The sequence below is a fragment of the Microcaecilia unicolor genome, chromosome 11, assembly GCF_901765095.1.
Source record: "Microcaecilia unicolor chromosome 11, aMicUni1.1, whole genome shotgun sequence".
Classification (NCBI taxonomy): Eukaryota; Metazoa; Chordata; class Amphibia; order Gymnophiona; family Siphonopidae; genus Microcaecilia; species Microcaecilia unicolor.
In genome coordinates this window covers 29,004,619-29,030,946 of record NC_044041.1, presented here as the reverse complement: position 1 = coordinate 29,030,946, position 26,328 = coordinate 29,004,619, and the positions used below count along the sequence as shown (strand labels likewise).

Below are 26,328 nucleotides of genomic sequence, written 5' to 3'. Positions count from 1 at the left end.
AATATAATTATTGTTATTGTACTGTCTCCTAATTTCGGTTAGCATTAACATCGAAAAGTTCCACTTTGGTTTCATCACTACAAAACCTTGTGTTTTCCAACCTCACTTTATGATATGGAGTGGAGGAGTGGTTAAGGTGGTGGACTTTGGTCCTGGCGAACTGAGGAACTGAGTTTGATTCCCACTTCAGGCACAGGCAGCTCCTTGTGACTCTGGGCAAGTCACTTAACCCTCCATTGCCCCATGTAAGCCGCATTGAGCCTGCCATGAGTGGGAAAGCGCGGGGTACAAATGTAACAAAAAAAAAATTGTTTGATGACCTCAAGGCTGCCACTTACTTCTGTGTCAGTGTAACTCTGTGAAATGTATCCATGTATTTCATTCAGGCCCTGATGCTAATGATAACCTTTTCAGATGTGAACACTGTTCCATAAGGATCACTAGCCGGTGATGGACTGGGACTGAACTCTAACCCTGACATGGTCATTCACACTGGATCTGTTTGATACTGTGCTCATATTCTATACTGGTTACAGAATGCCTCAGAAAATACAGGAATGAAGACCATCCTATTGAGAAAAGTGGTCATTTTGGTAATTCAAAGCTGCCAGATGGTCACTCCACCCCTGCAATCCGCTCACTGCACACTCAAGTGGAATGCAACGTTGGTAAGTAACATAGTAGATGACGGCAGAGAAAAGACCTGTACAGTCCATCTAGTCTGCCCAACCAGATAAACTCATATGTGCTACTTTATGTGTATACCTGACCTTGATGTGTATCTGCCATTTTCGGGCACAGACCGTAGAAGTCTGCCCAGCACTAGCCCCTCCTCCCAAGCAGTAGCCCCTCCTCCCAAACACTAGCCCCACCTCCCACCACCAGCTCTGCCACCCAATCGCCACTAAGCTTCTGCCAGTCTCTGTTACATTCAGTCCAGTAACCTAGAAATAAAAGTTTTGAATTTTTGAAGTAAATCTAGAACATCTGGTTCTCTGGTTAAAAACAAACAAAAAAAAGCAACAATTTATACCTCTAACTATCCATGCTTGTTACGTTTATGAAAAGAAAATAAAGCACATTGAGATATAATGTTGCATTGGCTCGGCTTTATATCACAGGTAATAAAACAAGACCTCAGGGCTGGCCCTGTAACAATGGCTGGACTTAGGGCCTATGATTGGAAGGTTCAAGATGAAGCCCTGTTGTATTTATTTTATTTATTTTTGTTATATTTGTACCCCACGCTTTCCCACTCATGGCAGGCTCAATGCGGCTTACATGGGGCAATGGAGGGTTAAGTGACTTGCCCAGAGTCACAAAGAGCTGCCTGGAGTGGGAATCCAACTCAGTTCCTCAGGACCAAAGTCCACCACCCTAACCACTAGGGCACTCCTCCACTGTTGCTACTATTTGAGATTCTACATGCAATGTTGCTATTCCACTAGCAACATTCCATGTAGAAGTCGGCCCTTGCAGATCACCAATGTGGCCGCGCAGGCTTCTGTGAGTCTGACGTCTTGCATGTACGTGCAGGACGTCAGACTCACAGAAACAGAAGCCTGCGCAGCCTTCTACATGGAATGTTGCTAGTGGAATAGCAACATTCCAAGTAGAATCTCCAATAGTATCTACTTTATTGTTGTTACATTTGTACCTCACACTTTCCCCACTCATGGCAGGCTCAATGCGGCTTACATGGGGCAATGGAGGGTTAAGTGACTTGGCCAGAGTCACAAGGAGCTGCCTGAAGTGGGAACCAAACTCAGTTCCTCAGAACCAAAGTCCACCACCCTAACCACTAGGCCACTCCTCCAGTCCCTAAGGGCTGCCTCTGTTATGTTTGAAATAAAGTAAGTTGGGGGAAGGGGGATATTAAAATTTTCGAGTAGGAAAATTTCTCTGTAATTACAAGTGAAATCTCATGGTGCAAGATACCTACCCTAGTTCTAATGGAGCTGGAAGCACAAAGGGCCATGAGGAAATTGGCAGACTCCAACAACAACAAAAAAAACAACAACCCTTAATAACGAGACCTTTGACCAAATAGTTCAACCATTAAATGATAACTGAAAGAGCTTGTGTGGCTCCAAATCAGAAGAAATGCAGATCTCAGCAACTGCTTCCCTTACTTGATTTTTGTGCCAGGTAGGAGATTAGAGACTGTACCTTCCATAACGAGCTCCGACGTTCACTGCTTTTGGGATACACAGCTTTCTAGGGATTTATCGCCTCAGAGGTTAGTTCATGATATTCTATTCCTTCTACGTTCTTGCAATAGAGATCACAGCTGAGATTTCCTGTTGCATTGTCTTAGTGCCATGTAGGATACATTACTGTACAGAAAGGTATTTTTCAACCTGTACTGGTTCTGCGCTTCTCCCAGTAGAAAGCATAAGGACTAAGGTCAGTGTAGGTACTGAAAGAATTGAAGCATAAAATTTACTGATCTGCTCTTAGTAATATGTAACCTGTCATTAAAATCATCCGTAGTATCTGAAGATTGAAGGGTGGCCAATGAAATGCCGATTTTTTTAAAGGGTTCCAGGGGTGATCTGGGAAATTATAGGCCGGTAAGCCTGATTTCAGTGCTGGGTAAAACAGTGGCAACTATTAGAAAGAATACAATTATGGAACACATAAATAAACATGGTTTAATGGGACAGAGTCAGCATGGGAATGGTTATTGGACAGAAAGCAGAAGGTAGGGTTAAATGGCCATTTCTCTCAGTGGAGGAGGGTGAATCGTGGAGAGCCCCGAGGATCAGTACTGGGACCGGCGCTATTTAACATATTTATAAATGATCTGGAAATTGGAACGACGAGGGAGGTGATTAAATTTGGAGATCACACAAAACTATTCAAGGTTATTAAAACACATGGGGACTGTGAAAAAATTGCAGGAAGACTTAGGAAATTGGAAGACCGGGCATCCAAATGGCAGATAATGTGGACAAATGCAAGTTGATGCTGTCGGCTGGTCCCTCTTCCACTCTCCGGCCAGGGTTGACGCTGCTTAGCCTGTAGGATTCAATGTAGGATGAGCTTGTCCTTATTCCAAACCCCCAGCTTCTGAGGCTCCTTCGGGTAACTGTTACTCAAGCTGTCCTTATGGTAGTAGTTCAACAAATGTGCAGCAACTCCGATACTTTTATAGGTTACGGGGTTAAACACGGGGAAGGGGGGAGATGCTAGGCCAGGTGCAGGCATGGGAATGGGGGCGTAGGGGCTGTGTGGGATTTGTATTCCCTGATTCCACCTATTGAAATCAGTTCTGCAGTTCCCATAATGGATCAAGATGAAGTTGTCAGAAATCCAGGACGGGCCTAAAATCTCCCTCTTGGAACTGGGTACAAGTCCGATCTTAGCAATTGCAGGGCCCTGTGCAGCCCAGTTTGGTGGGGCCCTGTGCAGACCAGTTTGGTGGGGCCCCTTGCACCACCTAGCCCCACCCATGCCTCACCTAGCCCTGCCCCCACCTAGCCCCACCCTTGTTGACAAGATGTGTTTTAAAACTTTTTTATTTCACATAAAGACAAATCAAGCACAACTTGTACACAAAAACTAATTCAAATAAGCACAATGCTATCACAGGAAATATTTGGGTTTAAAAAGCAAAGCCATGTGCATGTAAGGCCTGGATAAATAAATTAAAACAAATGCCCTTAATATGTAATACTTGGTAGCAATAATTAAATATTGATTGAATATTCACATAGCAAGCAGCCTCAGCCAACAGATTTATTTTCCACTGAACATAATTAACTTTGTATGAACTTGGCTGCTAACAGTGTGCTGAACTGGATAACGTTGGCACATTTAGACTGACTCTGGACAGTTCTGCAGGAAGGACACCCTTCCCTCATTATTCAACACTTTCTCTGTGAAATAGTAGTAATTAAACAAAAAAGGCAAGTGCATTTTTATAATATACCACTGCATTCCACAATGCAAAAGGAGCAAGTTCCCACATGCCATCTTTTTCTTTTGATGTAGGCACAGGAAAAAAAAGATGTTAAATGCTCCCAGGTCTCAACCTAATTCATGATTTTGTAAACTGTACTTATAAATAGTAAGTCTGATTGTTAAGCACCTCATATTATGTCTGTTTTGGTGGCCCTTTTTTCTAGGTGATAGCATCAGAACAGAGTGAGTCCCTATAACCAGCCCCTCCAAATGAAATTCGTTGCCGGAGAAAGTGGTGAAGGCGGTTAGCTTAGCAGAGTTTAAAAAGGGGTTGGCCGGTTTCCTAAAGGACAAGTCCATAAACCGCTACTAAATGGACTTAGGAAAAATCCACAATTCCAGGAATAACATGTATAGAATGTTTGTACGTTTGGGAAGCTCGCCAGGTGCCCTTGGCCTGGATTGGCCGCTGTCGGGGACAGGATGCTGGACTCGATGGACCCTTGGTCTTTTCCCAGTGTGGCATTACTTATGTACAATGATTATGATTTAGAACTAATTAGATGAAACCAATACTTCCTCTGTGTACATCCATATGCTTAAAAGCCAGCGCCTCAAGACCTTCCTTTTTGGTAGAGCATACGCTCCAAACCCGCCTGGTGTCTCTTCCTTCTGAATTACAACTGTCGTAGCGACATACTGATCACCGCTACGCTTTCCCCTTTTCTCACCTTGCTCTTTCCCTTTCTCTCTTACGATATTGATTGTTTGTTTGCAGAATTGTATGTTTTTGTAGACTGTTGTACGCCACTTTGAGCCTGCCCATGGGTGGGAATATTATGGGATATAAATGCTATAAATAAATAAATAAATAAATAAAATATAAGTGAGGTCCAATAAAAATGCCACCAACAATAAAGAATGAGATCGTGGACAGAGCAGCTCATAGATTTGCTTGCTTTGTTTGGATAAGGGGATGAGGGGTGCGCGGAGGAGAGGGAAAGGGAGACTAACCTCATGGGCTTCAGCTCTCTCCTACCTGCTCCCATGGTTCCGGCCAGGGCCATGCCAATACGGGGGCGCTGACCTCTGGAGGGCACCGGACCTCCGGACCTCAGTTCACTTTCAAAATCTTTTACCTATAGTTGTGATTCTCCTCTCTCCCCTGCCCTTCCCCCTCTGCATCAGAAAGTGAAGGCAGCCCAGCAGTGCTGAGGTAGACACCTCTGCTGAAGTTGCTTAAAAGAATACAACGCGTTTCTATATATGTCCTTGGTGTGTGAACAACTTCTCATTCAGGGTGAGCTTGAAGTGAACAACATTCAAATTAAAGAGAACAGGTTTGGAGGGAGGTGTGCAAGTGAGACTGGGGAGAAATAAAAAATAGATAGTGTAATTGTTAAAATCTGTAAGTGGTTCAAAGTTTTTGGGGGTTTTTTCTGAGCATCATGTACACCGAGAGGAGGGCATGATGTGTGCATAATTATCAGGTATTCTGGAATATCTACAGCTAAAAGCCATTTCATTGGCTGATGGTTTCAACAGTAGTTTCAAAGAGGAAGAGCTGGTAAGTGAAAATCTGATTGCTTTTTTTTTAAGTTTTAAAAGTATTTGCATTAAATCTAATTGCAGAATTCAGGTGCTGGGAGTCTGTACTTGGTTGTCATATGCTCAGATTTGTTTAAATCATATGCAAATTAGTCTGTTTTGGGGAGGTTCTCATTTGCATATTTAGAAATGTTTACAGCCTTAATGTTAGGGCATGGCTTTGATCAAAACTGTGAAATTTGATCCAAAAACGAAGGGTTTATCTAATGTTTTTGACTAAAAATTCCCATTATAGTGTCTGTATGTTAATCTGCATTCAGGGGGAGGAATGCTGGCTTCGGCCTAACCCCTGGTAAGCCTTTCCTCAGCTGAGAGGTGCCCACCTCTACCACCGGCTGCCTTTCAGGTGCTGTGGAGGACTTGCAGCTCATCTGCATATCCTTACAGCCTTCTCCGGGGTGACACCCAGGTCCACCCCGATCCACTCAGGGCCTCCGCTCTAGGTGCCGCGCGCCGGGCATTTTTCTCTTTGTATCTAATCTTTTTCCAGTTGCTAAAGTACCTTAATCATTTATGGCCCCTATTCACATTCTCTTCCTAGCTCTGTCCCTTCCTAATCTTTTCCCTCACCCCCTACCTCTCTCCGCTACAGGAACTCACTTCCCATCCATTGATTTCATCACCTCACCTTCTCTCCTACCCTCTTCCTCCCTCTTGGCTTTTAATCTCCGTCTCTTTCTTCCCTCCATTTTGCCTTCCCCATTCCACCTAAATACCTCTCGCCTTCGACGCCTTCGTGGCCACACCTCTCCTACTCTCCTCCGCTCTCTTTTACTCCTTCTCTTACTCTCAGCTGGTGACATCAATCCCAATCCTGGCCCTCCTCACCAACTATTATCCAAACTCTACAGATCTTACCGTGACCTCTCTAACCTCATCTCTATTCCTCTACTCCCCTCCTCTTCTCTGCCCTTCTCTTGCGCCCTATGGAATGCCCGCTCTATCTGTAACAAACTCCCCTATATCCAGGACCTCTTTATCTCGCGTCACCTCCATCTGCTCGCCATAACAGAAACCTGGCTCTGCCCTGATGACTCTGCTTCAGTCGCAGCCCTGTGCCATGGCGGTTATCTATTTTCACATACTCCTCGCCCTGCTGGCCATGGGGGCGGTGTTGGACTACTTCTCTCTCCCTCCTCCAGATTTCAACCCCTTCTTCCACCTCAATCTCACTGTTTTTCCTCCTTTGAAGTCCACTCTATCCGCCTTTTCTCTCCTCTGCCTCTTCGAATAGCGGTCATTTATCGTCCCCCTGATAAGTCCCTTTCATCCTTTCTCAGTGACTTTGACGCCTGGCTTGCCTTCTTCCATGATCCTTCCTCCCCCTCTCTCATCCTTGGTGACTTTAATATTCCTGCTAATGATCCTTCCAACTCTTATATTTCCAAGTTACTCGCTTTAACGTCGTCCTTTAATCTCCAACTATGCTCCACCTCCCCCACTCATCAAAATGGTCACTGTCTTGATCTCATCTTCTCCTCCAACTGTTCACCTTCTAGTTTCCTTGCCTCTGATCATCCCTCCTCTGATCACCATCTTATAACTTTCACACTTAAATCTCCTCCCTCCCAGTCCCGTCCTATCCTATCTAATTTATCTAGGAATCTTCACGATATTGATCCTCCCATGTTTCTAACCTCCTCTCTACTGTGGCACCATCCACGTCTGTCAACAAGGCTGTTTCTTCTTACAACAATACTCTATCCTCTGCCTTAGACACTTTTGCACCTTTGATGACCCGCCCTGTAAGGCGTACAAAACCCCAACCTTGGCTGACTTCTAATATCCGCTACTTACGTTCCTGTACCCGCTCCGCCGAACGCCTCTGGCGGAAATCTCGGGCCCTTGCTGATTTCTTACACTTTAAGTTCATGCTGACCTCCTTCCAATCTGCTCTTTTACGTGCCAAACAGGATTATTATATCCAACTGACCAACTCTCTTGGCTCTAATCCTCGACTTCTCTTCACCACATTGAACTCTCTCCTCAAGGTGCCCCCTCCCCCAACTCCCCCTTCATTATCTCCTCAGACCCTTGCTGAATTCTTTCACAACAAGGTTCAAAAGATAAACCTTGCTTTCTCTACCTCACCAGCTCTCCCTCCACTAGTCCGTTCCCCTCTCTCTCCTTCCCCTCATTCCCTTTCCTCCTTTCCTGAAGTTACTATTGAGGAAACTACACTTCTCCTTTCTTCCTCAAAATGTACCACCTGTTCCTCTGATCCCATTCCCACCCACCTTCTTAATGCCATCTCTCCTACTCTCATTCCTTTTATCTGTCACATTCTCAACCTCTCACTTTCCACTGCGACTGTCCCTGCTGCCTTTAAACATGCTGTGGTCACACCTCTCCTTAAGAAGCCTTCACTTGACCCTACTTGTCCCTCTAATTACCGACCCATCTCCCTCCTTCCTTTTCTCTCCAAATTACTTGAGCGTGCTGTTCACCGCCGCTGCCTTGATTTTCTCTCCTCACATGCTATTCTTGACCCATTACAATCTGGTTTTCGCCCTCTCCACTCAACCGAAACTGCGCTTACTAAAGTCTCCAATGACCTATTACTGGCTAAATCCAGAGGTCAATATTCCATCCTCATTCTTCTTGATCTTTCCGCTGCTTTTGACACTGTCAATCACAGCATACTTCTCGATACCCTGTCCTCACTTGGATTCCAGGGCTCTGTCCTTTCCTGGTTCTCTTCCTACCTCTCCCTCCGCACCTTTAGTGTTCACTCTGGTGGATCCTCTTCTACTTCTATCCCTCTGCCTGTCGGCATACCTCAGGGTTCTGTTCTTGGTCCCCTCCTCTTTTCTATCTACACTTCTTCCCTTGGTTCATTAATCTCATCCCATGGCTTTTCCTACCATCTCTATGCTGATGACTCCCAAAGCTACCTTTCTACCCCTGATATCTCACCTTGCATCAAAACCAAAGTTTCAGCGTGCTTGTCTGACATTGCTGCCTGGATGTCTCAGCGCCACCTGAAATTAAATATGACCAAAACCGCGCTTCTCATTTTCCCCCCCAAACCCACCTCCCCGCTCCCCCCGTTTTCTATTTCTGTTGATGGCTCTCTCATTCTCCCTGTCTCCTCAGCTCGAAACCTTGGGGTCATCTTTGACTCTTCTCTCTCCTTCTCTGCTCATATCCAGCAGACCGCCAAGACCTGTCGTTTCTTTCTTTACAACATTCGTAAAATCCGCCCCTTTCTTTCCGAGCACTCTACCAAAACCCTCATCCACACCCTTGTCACCTCTCGTTTAGACTACTGCAATCTGCTTCTTGCTGGCCTCCCACTTAGTCACCTCTCCCCTCTCCAGTCGGTTCAAAACTCTGCTGCCCGTCTCATCTTCCGCCAGGGTCGCTTTACTCATACTACCCCTCTCCTCAAGACCCTTCACTGGCTCCCTATCCGTTTTCGCATCCTGTTCAAACTTCTTCTACTAACCTATAAATGTATTCACTCTGCTGCTCCCCAGTATCTCTCCACACTCATCCTTCCCTACACCCCTTCCCGTGCACTCCACTCCATGGATAAATCCTTCTTATCTGTTCCCTTCTCCACTACTGCCAACTCCAGACTTCGCGCCTTCTGTCTCGCTGCACCCTACGCCTGGAATAAACTTCCTGAGCCCCTACGTCTTGCCCCATCCTTGGCCACCTTTAAATCTAGACTGAAAGCCCACCTCTTTAACATTGCTTTTGACTCGTAACCACTTGTAACCACTCGCCTCCACCTACCCTCCTCTCTTCCTTCCCGTTCACATTAATTGATTTGATTTGCTTACTTTATTTATTTTTTGTCTATTAGATTGTAAGCTCTTTGAGCAGGGACTGTCTTTCTTCTATGTTTGTGCAGCGCTGCGTATGCCTTGTAGCACTATAGAAATGCTAAATAGTAGTAGTAGTAGTAGTAAATAGAGCTCTCTGATTGGATGATCAGCTCTTGTTAGAAATCTGCCCGGGAACAGAGTGAGAGCAGGTTTGGCCAAGAGAGACATGCAGCTGTGAGCTCCGTGTGTGTGTAAGGGAGGGGGCGCCAACTGTTAGTCTGCAGGGGGGCAGCAGAGACCCTAGGCACTGCCCTGGTTCCGGCTCACAGCACCGCTGCCGTCTTCAATTTTCCAGGCCGCCAGCAGCGTCAGTGAGGTAAGCACACAGCCTTCGGTGGCCCCGGAAACTCTCCGTTGCAGCGTTCCACCTATGCGGGACAGGAAATTGCGGCAGAGAGAAAGCTTCTGGGCCGCCAAAGGCAGTGTATTTACCTCACTGACGCTGCCGGTGGCCTGGATTGAAGAAGGCAGCACTGCAGGGAGCCGAAAGGGAGTAGGAGAGATCTGGCCAAGGTGGTTAGACTGAGAACGGGAGACAGCAATGACAGCTGAAGCAGGAAGCGGGAGAGAGATGGTAAGGCTGCCGTGGGGGGGCCCTTGGAGCGTGAGGCCCTGTGCAACCGCCCCTGTGGCCCCTGACTGGGTAACTTGGAAGCTTTGATATATTCAGAGCAGCTGAGTAATCAGACTTTAGAGTAACTGTTCTGTTGAATATCAGGGTGCCAACGGTTTAATGTACAACTGGGGGAAAGTTTGCAACAGTCATGTGAGCAGATCCAAGGCTGATTTCACACCAGGGCAGAGTTATAACACAGAAACAAAAAAACATAATGACAGATAACTTAAGGATCATCAAGCCTGTCTAGTCTGATCGATTCCTATTCATGGTGCAGATCCATAAACCCCTCTTGATCTTCTACTTTCGTATCATATGTTGGCAACTGAAGAGACCCTATGTACTTCCCAGGGCCGCCGAGAGGGGAGGACAGGGGGGACAAAATTTCCGGGGCCTGGGCCTCCAAGGGGGGCCCGGCGCCGCAGTCCCACCCGCCACTGGGCCCCTTCCACCCGAACCCCCGCCAGCAGAAGTGCTGTCTTCTGAGACTCCGGCGTGCACGGCCCACACAGACGCGCTCCTCTCAGCTGATCTTCGCTGTACTGTGCAGGGCTTCGGTGCGTCTGACGTCCTGCATGTGGCGGTGGTGGAGGCGGGTGGGACTGTGGCGCCAGGCCCCCCTCACGGGGGGCGGCGACAACCTGGGGGGGGGTGACATTGGGGGCGGGGCCCGGGGTGGCCTTGTCCCGGGCCCGGCCCAGTCTCTCGGCGGCACTGGTACTTCCATACTCATCATTACATGTTGTTACTTTTTTGTTCTTCACCGCCTGCACTGGGAGGTTGTTCTGTGCTTCTCCCCTCCCCTTCCCCCTCCCCCAATCACTATCACCACCACCACCACCTTTCCTTAGGATTGGAAACACATTTTGAAAGGGAAAGTCTTCACCGAGTTTCGATTTCCAAATTTTGGGGCTGGCTGACTGTAGGGCAGACTTACCCATTAGGCACAATCCGGTCGATATTCAGTGGGAGTTAGCCGATTATCTCCGGCTGAGTATTATTTATTTATTTATTTATATAATTTATACCCCACAATTTCCCACCGCTGGCAGGCTCAATGTGGCTTACAACAGTTAAGTAACAAACAGGCAAGTACAATAAGTGGAAAGGTACAGGGTTAAGAGAAAGTACTTAAGTCCACAAGATCTTTAGAGGAGTTGGAATCCAGGAATCACAGCGGCAGGACGGGACCTTTAGGGTAAGCTTGCCCAAATAAGTAGGTCTTGAGCAGTGCCGTAGCGAGGGCGGCTGACACCTGGGGCGGGTCGCCGCTGCGCACCCCCCCCCGGACCGCATTCTTACTGCCATATGAAAGCGGGGGGCGGGCGGGAACACCGATCCGCCCCGAGTGCACGTCGCTGGGAGCTGTGTTGGCTCCGCTGGTTCCCTGCTCTCTCTGTCCCGGAACAGGAAGTAACGTGTTCAGGGGTAGAGGGAGCAGGGAACCAGCGGAGCCGACACCACCCCAGCGGCGTGCACCCGGGGCGGACTGCCCCACCGCACCCCCCTTCCTACGCCACTGGTCTTGAGAGACTTCCGGAAAGTCAGATGATCTTGAACCGTTTTTACAGATTTAGGTAATGCATTCCACAAATGAGTGCTGATATAGGAAAAGGTGGCAGCGTATGCGGTTTTGTACTTGAGACCAGAACACGCAGGGTAATGGAGGTTTAAGTATGAACGAGAAGATCTAAGCGAATTCCTTGGTGGTAAGTTGACAAGGAGGCATATTTTCAAAGCACTTTGGGAGGCTAAGTTCCATAGGTTTCTATGGAACTTTGGGAGGCTAAGTGCTTTGAAAATATGCCTCAAAGGCATCCATGTATGCTGGAGCTGCTCCATAGAGGATCTTATGGACTAGGGTGCAAATTTTAAAAGTTATTCGCTCCTGCACAGGAAGCCAGTGTAACTTCTCACGGAGTGGTCTGGAACTGGTGAACTTTGATGCTCCAAAGATAAGTCGGGCTGCTGTGTTTTGGACAGTTTTTAGTTTGGGCAGTTACGTGATATAACCAGCTAGCTGTGAATATTCAGCACATCACTAGCCAAGTCTGGCGGCCAAATTGGGCCACCCAAATAGCAAGCCTATCTTTGGCCGCTATAAACGTAACTGGCCAATGCTGAATAGTGACTTGGCCAGTTAAATTTAAACTGGCCCCCCCCCCCCCCCCAAAAAAAAACCCCACAGATATTCAATGGCAGTCACCAGAAATGGCTCGGCATTGAATATATATATGGGTCTAATACCAGCAATGGGCAGACGGCGTGCTGCCCGGCGCTAGCTGAAAATCAGCCAGAATAGGTACAGTGCCTAGAGCCCACTAAAATGTTTTAATATTTTTTTTTTCAAAAAGTATCGATCCCAAATAATCAAATGTCATAAAGCCAGAGTATAATAAAGAGGAAACAAAATGGATAGAAAGATCGTCCCAGAGAAACTATGACGCAATATGTGAAAAAGAATAAAAATGTGAGAAAGAATAAAAATGAAGTAGACACAATAAACAGAATGTAAAGACATAAAATACAAATCAGCTAAAAATAAAATATACATACAATTCAAATTAAAAGCCAAGTTATACATTAAATGCCATCGAGGGAGGGTCCAACAAAAGTCATAATACAACCATGGTTAGCTGGCAAGTATTGCCAACCCACCAACTGGTCAAAGTGTCCCCAGCAATCCTGGGGGTGAGGAGGGGGCAAGGACAGCTGCAGAGGCAGGGCCCCCTCAGACACAGTCATGCGGCCCCAGTTCTCTTCTCATGAGGTCTCCATACACCGCTGCCCACATACGTGTTCCAGAGAGTCCCTGCCACTACAATTGTTGCACGAATTGCCAGCACCCCACCTTTTGATGAGGTGTTAGGACACGTGTGGCCTCATATCTAGTGCAGAGCCCACCTCACATCAACCTTTCGATGGCATGCACAAGGATTTAAAAAAAAATGAAATCCTCACATGTTACTTGCTATCTCCCTCCTGCCCTGAACTGTCACATATCTACAGAGGGGAAAGGCAATTTGCAGTTATTAAATTTGCCTCATTCAAACATTCTCCTACATAGTAAATGATGACAGATAAAGACCTGAGCGGTCCATCCAGTCTGCCCAACAAGATAAACTCATTTTACATGGTATGTAATACTTTATATGTATATCCGAGTTTGATTTGTCCCTGCCTTTCTAGGGCACAGACCGTAAAAGTCTGTCCAGCAGTGTTCCTGTACTAAAAGTTCTGAAATTAACGTAGAAGCCCCTTAAACGTTACACTCAAGCCCATCCATATCTATTTGAGCAGGAAAGGGCTTACAGACCTGAACGGTCCATCCAGTCTGCCCAACAAGATAAACTCATTTTACATGGTATGTAATACTTTATATGTATATCCCAGTTTGATTTGTCCCTGCCTTTCTCAGGGCACAGACTGTAGAAGTCCGCCCTGCACCGGTTTTATTCTCCAAATACCGGCGTCGCCACCCAATGTCGGCTAATTCCATTACCGTTTTCATCTCCACCACCTCCAACGGGAGGGCATTCCACGTATCTAGCACCCTTTCCGTGAAAAAATACTTCCTGACATTACTCCTGAGTCTGCCCCCCCCCCCCCTTCAACCTCAGTTCATGTCCTCTAGTTCTACCGGCTAACTGTCTCCAGAAAAGGTTCATTTGCGGATTAATACCTTTCAAATATTTGAACGTCTGTATCATGTCACCCCTGTTTCTCCTTTCCTCCAAGGTATAACATGTTCAGGTCGGCAAGTCTCTCCTCGTACGGTTTGCAACGGAAATCCCAAACCATTTTTGTAGCTTTTCTTTGCACTGCTTCCAGTCTTTTTACATCTTTAGCAAGATACGGACTCCAAAACTGAGCACAATACTCCAAGTGGGGCCTCACCAACAACTTGTAGAGGGGCATCAACACCTCCTTTCTTCTGCTAGTTATACTCAGTACGTTTTTACTAGCAAAAAAGGTGCCGGTCCTCAAATGCTAGGCCACCCTTCAAGAGTGAGGTGGTCACTGAGGGATCCTCCCCACAATAGCCAGGCCTCCTGCAACCAGTCACAGACTCTATGACAAGGCAGAATTGGTGTGTAGAACCTGAGCCCTTTCATTAAAACATGGGGATCATGGGTCAATTTTAGCAGACAATGGAAAAGGTGCCGGTACTCAGTACCCCCAAGTACCCCCTCAAAAAAAGCCCTGGTTATACCTCTCTCTATGCAGCCTAGCATCCTTCTGGCATCGGCCGTCGCCTTGTCACATTGTGGATAAGTGATGAAGAAAAGGAAAGACAGAATGGTGCATAATATGCGATGATGATACCAATGAAGTGCAAATGATGTTAGCCTGTATCACACCCTCCATCGTGTCCTGCTCCTCTGTATTTCTGCATTCTTTGCGCTGAATCTTAATAATCTATAGCAGTGGTTCCCAAACCCGGTCCTGGAGGCACCCCAGCCAGTCAGGTTTTCAGGTTACCCACAATGAACATTCATACGAGAGATTTGCAAGCACTGCCTCCACTGCGTGCAAATATCTCTCCTGAATATTCATTGTGGGTATCCCGAAAACCTGACTGGCTGGGGTGCCTCCAGGACCGGGTTTGGGAACCGCAGCCCCCTTCTATCATTTGTTTAATCTGGAATTGAGACTCCCGATGAACACACAGACTCCAAAACTGCCTGTTAATGTGGACAAAAAAAGTGATTGTTAAGTTGATTTATTTTTTTAATTTTTTTTCTAACGTAGTCAGTGATGCCAAAGTTCTGTCATCAGTGGGAGTTCAGTTTAGACAGCGCAGGAGTCGGGGCTGCAATTAGTCACATTCCACTTCCCTGAGAAATTCTGTTTCAACAATGACGTCCATTTAAGCATCTCCAGAGGACTTTATTCTTTACATAGAGATCTGGCCTTACAGTTAGACTTTTCTAAATCTCTTTAGTCAACTTTTATTAATACAAAGAGGAACATAACAGAACATAATAACCCCTCCCCCCCACCTCTACCCCGAGTTCATTAAAATACAATTAGTAAAACAGAGACAAAAAAGAATCCAGGGAACGTATTCAATACTGCTGCAATGTTCAAAACATCCACACAGGCTCCCAAACCAACCACCTTCCAAACACCCCTGGGACTTCTGACTAACAACTCTTGCAGGTTTTGCAATCAAGCAGATGGAATTCCAGCAAAACCTGTTTCCACTTTTGCATAACAGTTTAAGTAAAATTGTAAGATCAAACAGCTTCTTTTTCCATTGATGGACCCCCTTAGTAGACGTGGAGGGGCATTTTCAATAGTGCGTCTAAGTCAAACTTGCCCTAAATGTACCAAATCTGAACTATTTTTGAAAAAGAAAAGCGTCTATCTTTTTTTTTTTTCAAAAATACAATTTTGAACAAGGTTTTGTGCTTTGTGCATTTATCTTTTTAGGCCATTTTTGGAAAAAAAAAAAAACACAAGTTAAAAACACACAAAATCAAGCCAATGAGATGTAGGAGGATTCAGCATTTTTAACAGACTGGTCCCCCAGGCATCCCAGGAAAGCAATGGGGCACTTCATATAAATGCTCCCAGGTACACATCTCACTGTTGCTCCCTTATGTTGTGTGCTGAGCTCTCCTAAACTCACCCAAAACCCACTACCCTCAACTGCCCACCGCTACAATAACCCTAAATGGGTGAAGGGGGCACCTATATGTGGGTACAGTGGGATTCTGGTGAATTTTGGAGGGTTCACAGTTTCCACCACTAGTGTAACTGGTAGGAGGAGGTATGGGCCTGGGTCCACCTGTCTACAGTGCACTGCACCCACCACTACACTACTCCAGGGACCTTCATGTTGCTCTAATGAACCTGGCTATAACATCCGAGGCTGACATAGAGGCTGGTGAGTACTATTTTTATTCACATGTTTGAGGGTGGGAGGGTGTTCAGTGACCACTGAGGGAGTAAGTGGGTCAATCCCTGAATCCCTCCAGTGCTCATCTGGTCATTTAGGGCACCTTATTGTGTCTTATTCATTAGAAAAACAGGTCTAGACCAAAATATTGAAGTTTTCGCCCTAGACGTTTTGGTTTTGTTCCATTATGGTTGCAAAACGTCCAAAACAAACTATTTTTGAATCCACCAGGTACAGAGCTTTCTTTTTCTCTTCACCATTTTTCTGGAACACAATGCCCCTAGCTATACATGCAGAATCATCCCCGAAACAATTGACGATTGCTTTGAAAACCTGGCTTTTTACCCTTGGTTTTGGCTCTGCTTAGAGGGATGTCATCCATCTGTCAGGGTTTGCTTTTTTTCCTCCCTTGTTCCCCTCTTTATGACCCACTTACCTCCCTCCCTCCCTCCCTCCCTTCTAATTCTCCTTCTAACTTGACTGTGTCTGAGTGTATGAGTTTTCTTTCCTATCCAAAATAGTAGTTCCTTTCCCACTAAATATTTGTAATTTATTTTAGCCTCTACACCACCCTGGTCTGCCAGTTAGTAAGGGTAGTATAGAAAGTGAAATAAATGAATGAATGAATGAATGAAAGTGTTAGGCACAGCCTAAACCCGCCCTAATCTCGCCTTTGAAATGTCCCAACACTCCCTCTTGTGATTTGGATGCACTGCAGACGAAATGCATAGATAGATATCTGCAAAACAGGTTTCGAAAATACCGATTTGGACATTTAGAGAAGAAATTTGTCCAAATGGTACCTTTTAACACTTTTTGGATGTTTCTGTCATTTGAAAATGAGCCCCATTGTGACCTACAATTTATCTCCAGAATAATAGAAACTCTATCAGGCTTATTTTCAAAAGAGATGGACGTCCAAAAAGTGACATAAATCTGCACAAGGACGTCCAAATCTCAAGGGGGCATATCGGAGGCATGTTTGAGGCGGGACTTGGGCGTTCCTAAGACTTGGACGTCTTTGACCCATAATGGAACAAAGCAAAGTCGTCCAGCACTAAAACTTGGACATTTTCAGCTAGACCTGTTTTTAGTACAAATAAGGTACAAAAAGGTGCCTGAAATGACCAGATGACCACTGAAGGGAATCAGAGATGACCTCCCCTTACTCCCCCAGTGGTCACTAACCGCCTCCCACCCTCAAAAAACATGATTAAAAATATTACTTGCCAGCCTCATATGTCATACTCAGGTCCATTACAGTGCATGCAGGTCCCTGGAGTAGCTTAGTAGTAGGTGCAGTGCACTTCAGACAGGTGGACCCAGGCCCATACCCCCCCCCCCCCCCACTTGTTACACTTGTGGAGAAAACAGAGAGCCCTCCAAAACCCACCACAAACCCTCTGTACCCACATATAGGTGCCCTCCTTCACCTGTAAGGGCTATGGTAGTGGTGTACAGTTGGGGGTAGTGGGTTTTGGGGGCAGGGTTTGGTGGGCTCAGCACACAAGGTAAGGGAGCTGTGTACCTGGGAGCATTTTATGAAATCCATTGTAGTGCCCCCTAGGGTGCCCGATTGCTATCCTGGCATGTCAGGGGGACCAGTGTACTACAAATGCTGGCTCCTCTCACGTCCAAATGGCTTGACTTTGGATGTTTTAGACTTGGACGTCTTTGTGTTCGAAAATGGCTGAAAATCAAAGACGTCCAAATCGCAAAACGTCCAAATCCAAGGACGTCCATGGTATTTTCGAACACAAAATGACCTTTTCTCCACCTTCGAATTTGGACGTTTTACAAAGACGTCCAGATTCCAACTTAGATGTTGCTTTCAAAAATGCCCCTGCTTCCAGAATTCCATCATTACAGGAAAAAAAAATATATCATACGTAGAAAGGTTCCAGGGCCTGTATCACAAAACAAGCACCTGTTGCTGCCTTCCTTATGTATTCTGTGAGACTGAACTGGTATCCATATCACTCTCTGCATTATAAAATAATGAGATGGCAAAATAAAAGCAAAGCCAACTTAGGCTTGATGAAAATGGAAGACTGGCACAGAGACCAATTTCTTCAAGCCAGAACAAGTGATGGGTCATGTATGCTGATCTATAACCCATTTGACCCATATGACCCATTGATATTATCCATGACCCGCCCACAATACATTGAATATAATCAATGACGATTAATTCTGTAACTGTTTAATAAGGAGAATGTTATTCCCAAGCATTCTGCTATCTTGCTAACCGTGGGAAAGCTATTCCCATGCATTCCCCCTCAAAATGGCCACTGTAAGTAATATTTGAAACTGAGCTTGAATGGGTAGGCCTTCCTTAAAAAAGATGGGTCATGTTTTGAATATACAGACCCATAACCCATCTGCCAGGCCAACCCATTTGAGCTTCTGACAAATAACCCGTTGGCTCATTGCTTTCTCTGCTTCAAGCTGAGGTTTGAACTGAGGCCACAGCAGCAATGGTATACAGCTACTGTCTATCAGGGCCACCAAGAGACACAGCTAGGCCAAGGGCAGGACCGCAGACCACCCCTCCCCACCTGGGCCACCACCCTCCCCACTTGGGTCACCTCCCAAGTTTGAGCCGCTACCCCCACCTGCCCCCTTACCTTCCTGTGTCTGACTCAAGGAGGTTTGACGGTCTGACTGCTCCTCCCTCGACCTGTCTCTCTCTTGCTCCTGTGTGCTGGGACCCGGATGATTGCATTAACATGATAACCCAGGTGCCACAGTTCTGTGCATAGAACACTGAAAATACATGAACAATTTATTTTGCAACTAGTAAAAAAGGCCCGTTTCTGACACAAATGAAACGGGCGCTAGCAAGGTTTTCTTCAGCTCCCCTGCAGCCACCCATGTCCAGCGACCCTCCTCTCTCCCCTGCCCCCCCCTCCAGCCACCCATGACCAGCGACCCCTTGCCCCCCCTGCAGCCATCCATGCCCAGCGACCCTCCTCTCTCCCCTGCCCCCCCTCCAGCCACCCATGTCCAGCAACCCTCCTCTCTCCCCTGCCCCCCTCCAGCCACCCATGTCCAGCGACCCTCCTCTGGACATGGATCAGCTGTGAGGCATGTTTTTGTTTTTTTCACGGGTTCTGAAGTTGACATCATAATGGCTACGGTGATGTCAGCCTGATCTACGGAGCCTAGCAGACCAACTCGGAATGAGCCACGGTCCCAGGCAGCAAGACAGAACGTTGGAGGTGAGAATTATTATATAGGATCATTTTTATTGCGCATTCACCAAAAGGCGACCAAAGCAGTCAACATACAAGAATAAAAAAATCTACTACAAAGAGCAAGATAGCTACATGTAATTCACAAAACCAAAGAGGGAACACACTCCAAGAAAATATGGCTATTAACCTTTTTACCCAGCCTTTATGCCTGTCCCCTCCCCCATGACCCCACCTAAATCCCCGCCCCCTGAAAAGAATCCTAATAACAACAGAGTGACCCAGTCAAGCTATCAAATCAAACCAACACAAAACCTCAGCAATGAAGAAATCTGCTCCACGCAGCTGGGGTGAGACCACTCCAAAAAGCCTCCCAGATCGCCTGAAACAGTCAACCTCATAGTGAGGTTAAGTCTGAGACCTTGCGTCACTCCATGGTAAGTACAGACGTCATGTGCATCCGCGAGAGCATCTTAAACCCCCCCCAGTCAGCATTTAAAATAAATGCTGGCTGCAGTGTTTGAATACAGAGCTGCCAAGGGGGCCGACCCACTCGGTGGGAGATAAAGGGCCAGCCCCCAGCCCACCCCACTCTGACCCAGCTCCACCCTGCCTCATTCATTGCTCCACCCCACACTGCCCATTGCTCTGCCCACAACTCCGCCCATCCTGACCCACTGGTCCGCCCCAGCACAGCTGATTCACAGCCAGCGCCCAGCGGGAAGATGAGTGGTCTCTCCATCCGATGGCAGCAGCAACTGTCTTCATAAAACATCATCTCCTGCTGCCACGGACAGGGAGACCACTCAGTGGGAGATCCCAGCTTCTCGGTGGGAGTGCGGGAGATGGCCCACAAAAGCAGGAGACTCCCGCTGAAAGTGGGAGACTTGGCAGGTCTGTGACTATTGACCTGAATGAATTCAGGGACCAATATATCAATGGTAGGACAAGGGCTAGCATGGGTTAAATGCCTGAGTTATCAGTTGCAAGCACTGATAAGCTGAGTTCCCTCTAAGCTGAGCAGGAGTCCTCCAATTACATTGCTGCCAGTAAGGAGGTGGTGCTTCAATATCCTGTTTTTAATCTCTAAGCACAGGCAGGTTCCCTGGAGTCCTGCCAGCTTGGCTGTCCCTCACTATTGAAAATGTGATTGTGAAAGAGCGCCCACCCACACACACACACACACACACACACACTCACTGGCAGCAATGCTGTCAGAAGACTCCTGCTCAACTTAGAGGGAACAGTGCTCGCAAGTAGTTAACTTGTACAAACCTAGCTTGCAAAAGTGTTAGTGCGAAATTTATGCTAATGAAATTATTTGAAAATTATTCAAAACAGCTTTTTGTCTAGCACAGTGATAATGTACTCATACGAATTGCTTTGAGGAGGTGTAGATAAGGTTTTGCAAAACCATCTGCATGTAAATTAGTTTCTGCAGTAATGTCTACTGCATTGGCATCTCATTAACATTGCTTGTTAAGACATCACTGGTCAGTGTCGTGCACATCAGCTCCAAGGCCTTTGTAAAGCTCACACGAGGAAAAAGGTTTCGGGGTGGGGGGGGGGGCGAGTGAAGTACGAGACAGTGAGTGGGGCAGAATGCCCCACCACCCAAATCCAGGTGATGCCACTTACTGGAACTATTACTTGCACATTTCAAGACAGAGCAAGTTGAAAGAATTGGGTAGGGGAGGCAGTAAGAGAGGATAGGCAGCCCAGAACCCAGGGCAAGGATTGCTGTGTACCCGACCAGGGTAAAAGGGAGTCTGGGTGAGGGTCATTTTACCTAGGAAAGGGGAGTGGTTATACTGCCTCTAGATTGTAACCCAGGAAGGGGGTTGCTCTTTTTCTTTGTGTTGTGTTATGTCTGTAAATGTTGAGCTCTGTAAACAGCGTATCAAGGGTGGGGCGGTGGGGGCGATCTATCCCGGGTGCAGGCAGCAAGGGGGTGCATGAAGCAGGTGTGCAGCTGTCAGCTCTGCCGATCCCCTGCCCCCTCTGACATCAACTTTGTGCTTGGGAGAGCATCTCTGTTGGTTGCCAAGTTGGCCATGGATTTGTTTGTTGAGTTCGGAATTGGGACTGCACCAGTTGAGTTCGAAATTGGATTACAGTATGAATGTTGGCCTGAACGCTGGCATATCACAGAGTCCGTCTGATAAGCTCAAGTGTGGCTGGCAGACCTGACTGCAGGAGAGACCAGGATGTGGAGGGTCAACAAGCTCAGGCCCCTGTGTAGTGAGTTGTCGGTTCATTCAGGCAATGACTCTGTGTTATACTTCTGGGAGCCATGCGTTCTGTGCTTAAGCTTATGCTACAGGACTGGGGATGGGGACTCCACAGCGTCCTAGACCTTATTTGACTGTCCTTTTGTCAGAAGGGGGGGTCATAGTTACCTAGGAGTAGGGTAGGGATCTGTGGGTTTGTTATGTTTGGTGGGGGGGATGAGGGATAGGAAGATGGGGGGGGGGGAAGGGGAGGAGGAGGGGGCGGTTGGTTTGGGGTACGGGGAAGGGAACCGATTGGAGGGCGGTGTGAATGTTGGGTTGCTGTAACGAGTAGTGGTAATGGGTGTATGCTGGGTGTATGGATGTCAGTGTCATGCAGAGGGAGCCATACAATCTTCAGATTGCTTAGATACCCCCTGGTTGAGGCTGGGCAACTGGGGGCCCGATAGGGACTTGATAGCACTTGCAATGTGGGATCTGGATGATTGGGATGCCTAGCCTAGGACTCCACCAGTGCGAATAATCTCTTGGAATGTAGCAGGGATTACATCCCCTCTTAAGCGTACCAAAAGTTTGTCGACTCTTAAGCGCCATGAGGCCTCCATAGCATGCTTACAGAAAACGAAACTCTCATACGCAGAGCATCGGAAGCTGCGCCAGCAGTGGGTGGGGGAGGGTTACTTCTTCTCGGCTGCCTTGTGTGTCAGAAATGGTGGAAAGAGACTCTGAGGGCAGGTATGTCTTAATACACTTGAATTATATGGGTCAAGAATATTATCTATGTGCTGTGTATGGGCCTAATGTCTATGAAGCTAGTTTTTTTCACACACTTACCAATTTGGGTCTTAAATATGATACAGCCTCATGGATTCTTGCGGGTGACTTTAATCAGGTCCTGGACCCAACTTTAGACCACTTATCACCTGGGCCTTGGAGTGCGCTGGCTAAGGGCAGAGGTCTGACCTATCTCAGCTGGCTCTTAGACCTAGTAGACCCATGGCGATTATTATACCCGACGCAGCATGATTACACACATCTGTCTCGGGCCCACCAGACTTGGTCTCATATTGATTATATCCTGCTAGCTACCTCGATCTTTTCAAGGGTTGTATCAGCGAACCTGGGCCCTATGGCAGTTTCAGATCATACACCAATCTGGGTGGATTTATCATTAGGTCTGGATGTAGGGGCGATGAGAACTTGCAGATTCCCATCTTATCTTTCAGACATCTCTGATTTCCGGGATTTTTTGATTAAAAAATGGGAACTCTTTGCGGAAAATAATGCTGGTCGTAGAGAGGCTCCAAAGTTGTTTGGGAAACATCAAAGGCAGTGATGCGGGGTGAGAATGAGATTATTAGCTATGTGAGTGCGCGAAACAGGAGAATCACCCAGGGGATCCTTCTGTTGGAGCACTGTTACCAACAAGCCAAGAAGGCCCATTTAAAACATCCATCTGGGATTAACTTTGAGAATGTGAAAGCCGCCTTAGCTGCACTGAACTCATTGCTTCATGAACGTATGAAAAAAAACAGTTATTCTCTCGTCTCAGCCAATTCCATAAGTTTGGTAACCGGCCGGGTAAATTACTTGCCCGAGTAGTGAAAGCGTGGTCAGCCCAGAAGTTCATCCCTACGTTAGTGGCACAGGACGGTTCTAGGAAATCTAGCCCAACGATATTATGCAAATTTTCTATGATTATTTCTCACAGATATATCAAGCGGATTCGGAGCAGGGTGGCCCATCGCTATTAGACTACCTTGAAGATTCGGGTCTCCCAACCCTCCCCCCAGAAGCTAGCACTCAATTGAGTGCTCCACTGCGCGCGCGAGAAGTCCAACAGATAATTAAACCTTTGACCTCGAGAACTGCCCCAGGGATTGACGGGTTCTCCTCGGAATATTACAAGATGCTAGTACAGCAAGTGAGTGTTCCGCTAACGTTATTCTTCGTGGAGGCCATTTCGGGGGGGAACGTTCCCCGCTCGAGCTAATGAAGCGCTTATAGTGCTTATTCCACCCAATCCTCTTTGGGGATGTGGCTACACCTTCCTGTATCTTTGTGGGGCAGGTTCGCCCTATACATTATGATCTTAGTTCCAAAATGGCTATATGTCATTCAGGTGCTGTCTCTTTTTTCTCTGAGACGAGATGAACGTCTGCTACGTCGGATGTTGGTGAAATTCTTTTGAAGTGGGCGGAGATCCCGGGTCCCATTTTTGCAGACCTATCTCCCCATGGCTAAGGGTGGCCTCGGCGCGCTAAGTCTTAAAGTGTTTTCAGTGGCTGGCTGCATGAGACATCTGAGTGATTGGTTTAGGGGCACGTCCTTTTTTTCTTTCCCGGTCACTGAGCATAGGGTGCGGAGTCCATGTCATTTTAGTTATTGGCTGCATGCAGCTCCTGGTCATGCCCCCATGAGGCCATTCTTCGCCCCGCTCTTCCTTCCTCTGCGGAGGGCAAGGCGATGGATTTGTAAACTTTATAGCTTTGACCCTCATGTATCTCCTTTACTGCCAATATGGGGGAATGCAGACTTTCCTGTGAGTAGGACCTCAGCGGTCTTCCGCGGGTGGAGGGAGGAGGGGACCATTTTTCTTTTCCAAGTATTAAATAAGGATGGCGCTTGTAAAACGTTTCAGGATTTGTGTATAAGTAAGCACCTGACCCCTCAGGTTTTCCTTCCGTATTTACAGCTATGTCATTATATTGCTTCACTGCCACAGGCCTCCTTGTCACCGAAAACACGGGAACAATTAGTAGAGATTTATGACCTGGAAGCTCAGCTATCGGTTCCCTTAAAATACTTTCGTAATCAACTAAAAGAGGCACTGCCTGAGGTGTGCTATGGGGACCTGGTGCAGAGTTGGTCTGGGGAATTGAGGTGCTGGATCCAGGATAAAACACTGCAAACTTGTTTACGTACTTGCTATGGGGCTTTCGGGAGTGCTAGCATCAGGGAGCTCCAATATAAATTTGTTACGCGTCTTTATGTCTCACCACACAGGGCTTTTAGGGCTACCCTGCGACCCCGAGATGACTGTCCAAGGTGTGCGGGATCCGGGGCCCATCTTGGCCATATGTTCTGGCTCTGCCCTCCGGTCCTGGCATTCTGGACATCCTTGGGCACCTACTTGTCTGGGATCTGGAGGATTAAGTGGCGACCCTCCCCTGTATTGCTGTTTGATGTTTATCATGTAGGGGGGTCCCATAGGGCGGGGATGTTAGCCTTCTTAAGGCAGGCGGTAATGATGGGGGAAAAAACTATAATAAGTGTTTGGCTACTCACCGACCGCCCCTCGATTCAACAGTGGCGGTCCTTTATGATCTCCCTGAGCGCGATGGAATGTAAGGATGTTCAAGATTTGGCCTCACAGCAGGGGGGACCATCTTTTTCAGTGTTGGTCCCCCTTCTGGGACACGTTAACACCGACTGCTCATAGCAGAATTTTGAATGGTTGATGTCCTCCAAGGGAGGGAGAGGGTGGAATGGGGGGTGGGAGAGAGAATCTGGGGGGGGGGGGGTGGGAAAGGGTTTGATGAGGACAGGTTTATCTTCATTTTTGGGGGGTTACGTAAGTGTAATATGCGTGTTTATGACAAAATGACAAAGGTCTAAAATACAAACTAACGCATGCGTCAACCTTTTCCTACTTGAGCACACAATTCTGGAACGTGCTGCCGCGCAACTTAAAAGCGATCTATGAACTAACTAACTTCCGCAAACTACTGAAGACCCGTCTCTTTAACAAGGCATACCAAAAAGACCAACAAATATGAACTCCTCTACATACATCCAGAATTGTCTTATAACATTTGCTTGTTATACTAATATCAAACTTTATCACTATCACGTTACCCAAGATCCTTCTGTAATCCTAAATGCTTATTTCTTATAACCTCCACTATCCATGATGTATTGTAAACCACATTGAGCCTGCAAAGAGGTGGGAAAATGTGGGATACAAATGCAATAAATAAATGTTAAGATGGTTGACTTTTTGCTGTTACTGTAACCGTGTGCACTTGATTAACTAAAGTATGAAATAAATAAAAAATAAAACAGCTGCACATTGGATATTTAAGTTCTAAAACATTCTCATATTTCCTGTTTAAGAGTATCCAGTTCCACCGTAGGATTACGTTTACATTTGTATTATCTTTCCAGTACGTAATGATCAGTTTCAGGGCAATTGAATTAAGAATTTTGGGCACCTTATACAGAATTCCTCCCCTGGTGAATATAGATGCTCAGTGTCTTTGTATCTGTAAATTTCCGATGGCCCTGTTTACTAAGCCGAGCTAGAGGCGCGATAGTGCTTTTAGCGTGTGCTAAATATTAGCGTGCGCTAACTGTGGAGGCGCCCATAATAGTCCTAAGGGTGTCTACACGGTTCGTGTGCGCTGATTTTTAGCATGTGCTAGAAACCCTAGCGCATCTTATGAATCAGGGCCCCAAGTTTCTCTAATCAAGCTGCCTAAGGGGGTCTTTTACTAAGGCATGCTGGTGTTTTTAACTCGCACTAAAAATAGGCACACGCTAAACGCTAGAGACGCCCACAGGAATATGGAGGTTCTCCTGCTACTAGATACTGTCGCCAGATTATTAAGATAAGTGTTATGCTGTGCTATACTACATTTTTTGTAAAGAATTATAAAATACTGCATAAAATATATGCCAAAAAATCACAAAATCAGGGTGCTCTAATGACGTTTTGCACCACAACCATTTTTTTCAATAGGAAGAAGGAACAAGATATTTTAATGGTGTGAGTTGCATTAAGATCTGATGATCCCCCCCCAAAAAAATATTCTTATATAAAAAAATGTCATTGTTGTAGATTTTGTAGTTGTTTCCTGTTGCAATATCAATGTTTGGGACACTTTCCGGCTTATTTTCGAAAGAGAAAGATGCCCGTATTTTAACCCAAATCGGGAGATGGGTGTCTTTCTCCCGTGGGCGCCCAAATCGGTATAATCGAAAGCCGATTTTGGGCGTCTTCAACTGCACTCCGTCGCGGAAACGGCCAAAGTTG

The 26,328-nt window shown here is 46.6% G+C and overlaps 1 protein-coding gene and 1 long non-coding RNA gene across 2 annotated transcripts in view; one reads left to right on the top strand and one right to left on the bottom strand.

Moving 5' to 3' along the window:
- The first annotated feature begins 2,157 nt into the window (after positions 1 to 2,157).
- DAO (D-amino acid oxidase) overlaps positions 2,158 to 26,328 on the top strand; it is a 95,612-nt gene continuing 71,441 nt past the window's right edge. Inside the window, exon 1 of the mRNA XM_030217285.1 lies at positions 2,158 to 2,239. The gene's annotated coding sequence lies outside the window, so the exon portion shown is untranslated. The remainder of the gene's footprint in view (positions 2,240 to 26,328) is intronic.
- On the bottom strand, positions 4,860 to 25,012 carry LOC115479409. The gene is made up of 4 exons (XR_003943687.1): positions 25,002 to 25,012; positions 7,912 to 7,922; positions 5,847 to 5,849; positions 4,860 to 4,934 (listed from the first exon to the last, which is right to left on the bottom strand). It is a non-coding gene; the product is annotated as an uncharacterized LOC115479409 (long non-coding RNA).